Source organism: Chlorocebus sabaeus, unplaced genomic scaffold, assembly GCF_047675955.1.
Source record: "Chlorocebus sabaeus isolate Y175 unplaced genomic scaffold, mChlSab1.0.hap1 unalloc_scaffold_337, whole genome shotgun sequence".
NCBI classification, from domain to species: Eukaryota; Metazoa; Chordata; class Mammalia; order Primates; family Cercopithecidae; genus Chlorocebus; species Chlorocebus sabaeus.
The window spans coordinates 224,801-231,863 of NW_027327634.1; the positions used below are offsets into that span (position 1 = coordinate 224,801).

The 7,063-nt window shown below is 55.8% G+C and overlaps 1 pseudogene; it reads right to left on the minus strand.

Annotated features, from left to right (window-relative positions):
- Positions 1-218: 218 nt before the first annotated feature.
- LOC140711228 (uncharacterized) lies at positions 219-7,060 on the minus strand (annotated as a pseudogene).
- Between the last annotated feature and the right edge of the window lie 3 nt (positions 7,061-7,063).

The window sequence follows — 7,063 nt, forward strand, 5'->3', positions numbered from 1 at the left end:
GGGGTAGGGAGGGAGAGAGGAGGGGTAGGGAGGGAGATAGGAAGGGAAGGGAGGGAGAAAGGGGGGGAGGGAGGGAGGGAGGGAGGAGGGGCATGTTCCATCCACCAAGGCAGCTGCACTGCAGAGAGAATGGAGGTTGTGTTGCCTCTCAGGACAGCAAGTTCAAGCTGTTTATAATTGTTAGTGTAAACAGTGACCAGCTGAGGACAGGGCTGTAATTGGAGTTGACAACATTTTATTTTCATAGTTGATATTGTGGACCTGGATCTAAAGCACCGTGCCTTGCCCTTTTGCCAGATGGGCCAATGCCTCTCTATACTTAAGTCTATTTGACTAAATACCTGATATTGACTAGGAATTATGTTGTGTAGGATACCCCTTACCACAGTAACGTCAAACTCACGTTCTCAATGCAATTTGCTCAGGGACTGGCTTCTAACTCTGGGTGGGAATGTTAAACTCAGTCCAGTTCAATTCAATAAGCATTTATCAAGAAAATCCTAGACCAAGAGCTGTGTTAGACACTGGGTAGGGGGTAATGGGGATACGAAGATGTAGAATTAGGACTCAAGAAGCTCAAATGCTCTCATTTAATTCCCTAATGCAATTACCCAGCTTCAACCTGAGGGCTGTAATGTCTAAATTCACTTTTTCTTCATTCCAGTTCTACATAACAAAGCATAAATAATAATAGAGGAATGATTCCGTGTTGGACTATTCAGTGGACAGAGAAGAGCATTCTGACCGGCGTGAGACACTGTCTCCATTTCCAGGGAGCCTGTGACGTGGCTGCACGGAGCACACGCGTGAAGATTCAGGAGCACGAGCGTCAGGTGACGGGAGGAGCACGGAGGCAGCACCAGACAGATGCCTGCCGAGGGGCCGCTGCAGCCGAGCTGGCCGGGAAGGTCACGGGAGCGGGCTCAGGCGTCTCCCTCCAGCCACACTTGGTTTTCATGAGGACGCGTGCAGGGAAGGGGATGACACCGAAATGCTGTGGTGCTGAGGGGAGGAGGGGAGGAATGCAGGGTTGAGGGCTGGCCACCACCCCTTGCGTCCCTGCCCCTATGAATGCTGCCAAAATCAGCCCCAATGGGGAGAAGTGAGGTGGCTGAAAGAGGTGGACAGACTTGGCTTCCATGGAATTCACAGATTCCAGTCATTAAAATTACCTTCTGAGTTTTCATTTGGAAAACTTTGCAAAGGTACTTAGGGACAAAAGGCAGAAGATGAAACCAACACAGTTGGGCTCAAACCGCCGCCCTTCTCCTCTCTGCATCCAACACCCACCCTGAGCCCCTGAGTGCGAGGACCCGGAGCTGCCCAACCCAAGGGCGCGGCCCCTGACCAGAGGAGGGAGCGGCACAGCGGGGCCCCCAGCATGTGGATGGCAGGATCTGTGCTATCTCAGTTCCAAGGCCCCAAGCAGAGAAGGCCTGGGGCTCCCAGCTGAAGCTTTGCTGTCTCCTCTGTCACCAAAGTCGAGAAGGACTGAGTGAGACCAACGCCGGACCTGCCGGCTCCTCAGTGGCTGCCGATGTGGCCCTCAGGCTGCGGGTGAGACTGTCTAGGGGAGCCCAGACAGCGGTGAGAATCACAGCCACGAGTGCTCCAGGGGACCCAAAACACAAGCGCAGCCTGAGGAAGGCAGCGACCGCTCAGATCCCCGTCCAGGCTTGTGTGCCACACTCCAGAGGCACACGGCATCAGAACATGGCGCTTTAAGTGGCTTTGTGGGGTGCAGGAACACAAAGTGGGGCCTCGAGTGGCTCAGAAGTCACTCCCACCAGACAGCGGGGACCTGGGCGGCCCCTCTGGACGTGGCTGGAGTCTCTCCAGGGCGGGCTCCAAAGTTCCACGGAGGAGGTGAGAGTCCGTCTTGCTCTGACCTGAGAAAGGCCCCTAATAGGTATCCTGAACATGCAGGCACACAGCTGGCTGACTCATCTGAAGGGACCTGCTGTTGCCACAAGCCAGGGAAGGCTGGAGAGAACTCGACTAACACAAGAACCTTGCCCAGGCACCCACCTGGGGCGCCCACGAGAAAACTAGGGAAGCTGTGAAGACGGAGGTCTGCACGGGGCTGGGAGAACCCAGGGAGGAGCCGCACTGGGGACCAGGTGGGACGGAGGGCTGGGCCTCACAAGCAAAGGACGGAGGCGCTCAGTGCCATGAAGATCCCGCTGCACCCACAGCTGCAGGCGTGGCTGGCAGCACGAGCTTGGTTGCAGGGGCCCAGGAGCACGTGTGTTTGGCAGGAGCTGCCCTCCTGGAGCCGCACTACGGGTACCGTCATTTTAGAGGCAGGCACCTGATATCAACGATGACAATCAACCATGCCACCCTGAATTATAGCCGTGTCCTCAGCGGGTCACTCTTTACGCTGACAATTACGAAGAGCTTGAACTCGCTGTCCCAAGAGGCGACAAGCCCTTCATTATCACGGCGGCAAGCCTCTGTGCGGCCCTCCACCCCCGCCGCTTCCCGTTGGGGGCAAGTGAAGTCCCGTGACGGTGACTCAGAGCCAGCCCAGTAGCTTCAGTGCAGGAAAAATCACAAACACTCAAACACATCCTAAACATGGGCAGTTGGTAGGAGCCGATTCCTCAATTCAACCTGTTCAGAGGCTTTCTGGGCTAGCACAGCTCTGATCACAGGCTTGCGCTTTCTGCTCCCTGTGAAGGGCGGCGAGGAGGCCGGGCTCTGCCATTCTGCAGGCTCCACTACGTGAAGTCTGCCCGGTGGCCTGTGCCAGACAGTGTGACCGTTGCCCGCAGCGAATACTCGGCACAGCAGAGCCGGCGTGGGGAAGAACAGAAAGTGCCCTGTAAACCCTCAGAAGACGCTAAGCCACGCACGGCCTCACGTGCACTGCGTGTCAATCACGGGAAGCAGGAAGGAGCTCTTAATAGTTCCAGTAAATGCAAAGGCCGCCCTGGAAAACTGCGTGAAACTTTCTGACGACTCACAGGTGAGGAGCCACTGCCTGAGACACAAAGGTAAAGAATTAATCTGAAACTGCATATTATAAAACTTATTTTTAAATGACGGTGCTTAATTGAAAAGACTCCCAAAGAGTACTGCATTAGAAAGTGACAGAGTGAAACCGTGAGGCTGACCACAGGAGTCCCTGGAAAATTCACCAATGGGGACATTGTTTCCCAGTGTCAAAACTAGGAAACAGAAGAACCGCACCTGATAAAACATTCAATTAATCACTTGAGTCCTCCCCACATACGAAGCTATGTTAAAAAGTGTTCCCAGAAGCTAAAGTGAGCAGGAGGGCTGTGAACACACAAAGAAAGAGCCACTTCGTCTGCGGACCACGACAAAAGAAACGCTAATGAGTGCCTATGACATGCTGGAGTCCAGGGCTCTGGGTACAGCTGTGACGGGGACACTCAGGGTTCCACTGTCCAGATGGGAAAACAGGGTGGAAACACCAGGGAGCCTGTCCCAAGGTGCAGAGCCAGTGAATGGTGGTTCATACTGGGCCAATCCCAGCTGCCAGGCTCTGGGGCTCCTGGGGACAGAAGCCTGTTGACTTCACTCTGGTGTGTGAGAGGCGGCAGCATCCCCCAAAGGAGCCTGGAGAAGTGGTGTTACCCTCCATCCCTCCATCCCCTGTCCCCGGTGTTACCCTCCGCCCTGTTCCCAGAGTTACCCTCCGTCCCCCCATCCCCGGTGCTACCCTCTGTCCCCTGTCCCCAGTGTTGCTCACCATCCTCCTCACCTCCGGGCCCCTCTCCCTGTCCTCCCTCATTTTCCTGTTCACCCAGAGCACGTCACATGACTCTTCCCTTTTCAAGAGGCTCAGCTATACCCAGAGGCATTCCAGCCTATTCAGGACAGGACACACACCCTGGGGAAATGCTAACACAGGGTCGGAAGGGCCTGAGACCCTCACTGTCACCCAGGAAGGATGGAAGAGCCCACGGTCATGCTGCTTGTGAGGCAGGATGAAAACATCTGTGTCCAAAATATTATTTTCACTAGAACTGTTCAGACCATCCGTGAACGAATCAGTTAAATACCAGCAAGGGCCATTCCCACTTATTCTCTGGCTACAGTTTTCCACCCACCAGCAACCACACTTCTAGGAATTATCCCTAATGCAGTATCAGCGCCTTGTGCCTTTAGGAAAACCTCTTTCTCTCCAGCTTTGTCCTCCTTCCACAAAAGGTGCCTCTGACTGCCTCACTCACCGTACCAGGATTTCGCTCGGCTACAGAGGAAAATCTGCATGGGGCTCAGAGGTGGGTGGTCCCCTCATGGGCAGCAGCTCTGTGACATCCTCCGAGGAGCCTGGCCCAGGCCTGCCCCACACACCAGGACTCTGCCTTCTGGCCCTCGGGCCCCCGAAGCTGCTTTCCCTCCAGGGGTCATGCCTCGGGCAAGAAGGCCGGACAAGAGCCCAGGGCTGCTGTGGGTCGGGAAAGTCTCCTGACACCTCCCACTCCAGGACCCCCCATCAGCATCCCAGCATCTGGACCTGTGTCACCAGCCGCTCTGCCGTGCAAGAGAATTGGATTTTCAGCTGGGTGTGCTGCTTCCCTAAACAAAGTAGGGTGTTGTTACTGAGGAAAAAGGAAAAAGCTAGCATCTTCCTGGCAACCCCACGACATCCAGCCACTGGTTCTCACCACCCCAGAGATGTCCATCCAGGGCAGATAGTGTCTTCAACCAAGCGCCACTGACCCAGAAGTGCAGTAATTAGTACACTTTCACCAGAATCACCCACTCCTTCACCTTTACACCCAAGAAAAACATGTTTGCCAGGCAAATTAGATGTCCAGGAGGTGTAAGGAAACCCCAAGCCTGCTTTAAGCCTCAGACTTTTGAGACCGTTGAGGGCTGTGCGCACAAGAGCAAGGCTGCACCCGAAAGCTCTGCTCCTGCCGGACGTCATGGACAGACCACACGGCTCAGCCACATGGACCCTTCCAGGACTTCACGAGAGGGACCTCCGTGGTACATGCAATGATGTGCACTTCGTTCAGCCTCGAACAGACCACGCCCTCGTTACAGGGTCAGTGATCCACCTCCTGCCATCAGCTCCCCACCTCACCGAGGGTCTGCATCTGCATCTGTCATAACTTTGCTGTTTTACCCGGGTACTAAAATGCAGCATCGGAATGTTTAAAGGTCTTTAAATATCAACCCTCCGGGTGCAGTTCTTGGCACTTTAATGCGGTCACTCGATGCAGGCCTCACTCACAACTCTGAGGTAGCTCATACCTTTCCTACCTAACCAAGGAAGAAACGAAGGCATGGAAGGTGCAGCTCCTAAGGAGCAGATTAGGATTCAAACCAGTGATCTTCGTCACATGCTGAGCTACCTCCCAGGCTGAGATAACATTCAAAATTAACCAGGTAGAACAGCGTTCCATAAATCAGCCAGAAATGGTCCTTGTGGATGGGCCTCTGGTTATTCCCTGAAGAACAAGACCATTCGCCCAAAAATCCACCTGTGTCACACTCAAATGTTTACATATCCAATTATTTTTAAAATACCCCAATCAAGCATGTTCACAGCCATTTAGAGCCATACAAATTGTCTGCTTTGCTTACAATCAACCCAAGACCTCTGTCGGCAAAGGGCACGGTGCCAGGTCCAGAGAAGGTGGGACAGAGACACAAACAGGAACCGCTCCGTTTCTTTGGGAGCCTCGCTCTGATGGGCCCGCGAAGACATGGCGCAGACGGCGGGGCACAGGCAGAGGGCAGGCCAGGAGAAGGGGCTGCATTGCCGGGAGGCAGTGCTTTGAGCTCTAATGGATGGAACACTGCTAACCAGCGAAGGTGGAGAGAGGGCAGCCGTCTGACAGGACGAAGAGGCAGCAAAGCACAGTTGGCCTCAGGGAACCGGAAGCCACAGGGACATCAGGCTGGGTGCTGCTGTCTGCTGGCCACCGGCTGGGAGACTGTACTGGGCCTGGAGGGACATCCCTGACACTCCCCACTGGATGCCAGGGGCACCCCCAGCCCCAGGTGAGAACCACGGATCCCATGGTGAATGAGGACAGCCTGTGGGAAGTAGGGCTGGGACAGCTCTGCACGGCTTAATAGGAAAGTTGGGTTCTATTTTGTGGGGTTTTGGTCACGCCAATGGCCGGTCAGTGCTGTCCATCAGGAAGTGATTTGAGGATAGATTAGAGAAGGGGCTGCCAAGGCCAGCTGGGCATTCGCTGCCTGGGTCCAAGGAAAAGGAAATAAAGGCTGGCGATGTGACAGTGTGGGGGAGCACAGAGGGAAGGAACTGGTGGAGACACAGGACTGGCTCCGCACAGGGCCACGAGCAGCTACCCGGGGGTCGTCCTATTAATTCTCCTTAGGGTCCAAGAGGCGGCTGTGAGGATCCCTCTCCTGAGGACAGAACTGCTCCAGAGCCACACAGCGAGGATCCAAAGAACCAAGATCCCGGCCAGCTCCAAAGTGGGCGATCTTGACCCCTCACCCGTGGTCCTGAGGCAGGGATCAGAGCCCCCTGGACACACAGACCCTCCCAGGAACTGCAGGAAGGGGAAGCAGACGCCCCGGACCAGCGGCAGGACCCAGGGTTTCTGCCCTCCAGGGCACATTTGGACCAGCCACTGCACAGGTGGACACACGGTGCTTTAACCCGCGCTGGGGAAAGGAGCCCTCGCTGTCAGGATGGAAGGGTGGAGACCCCACCCTCGATGGGGACCGGCCTCCCTACTTTAACCCGCGCTGGGGGAAGGAGCCCTCACTCTCAGGGTGCAGACGGCAGCTCGATCGGGCTGGCCTCCCTGCTAGGCACAGCCTGAGCCACATGACGAAGTCCAGAGAGGATTACCATTGTACACCTGGCCCAGCTTCCGGCAGCCCCCGACCAGGCCACTACCCTCACTCCAACAGCCCGGTCCATCACCAAGCCCCACCCTCTTCTGCCAGCCCTGCCCCCACAAGGCCCCTCCTCTCGCTGCAAGTCCCGCCCCCAAGGCTCAGCTTGCCTGCAGCCCCGCCCCACTGGCTCCACCCCATCGCCTGCAAGCCCCATCCCCAAGGCCCAGCTCATCCCCGCCTACGAGGCTTCACTCCT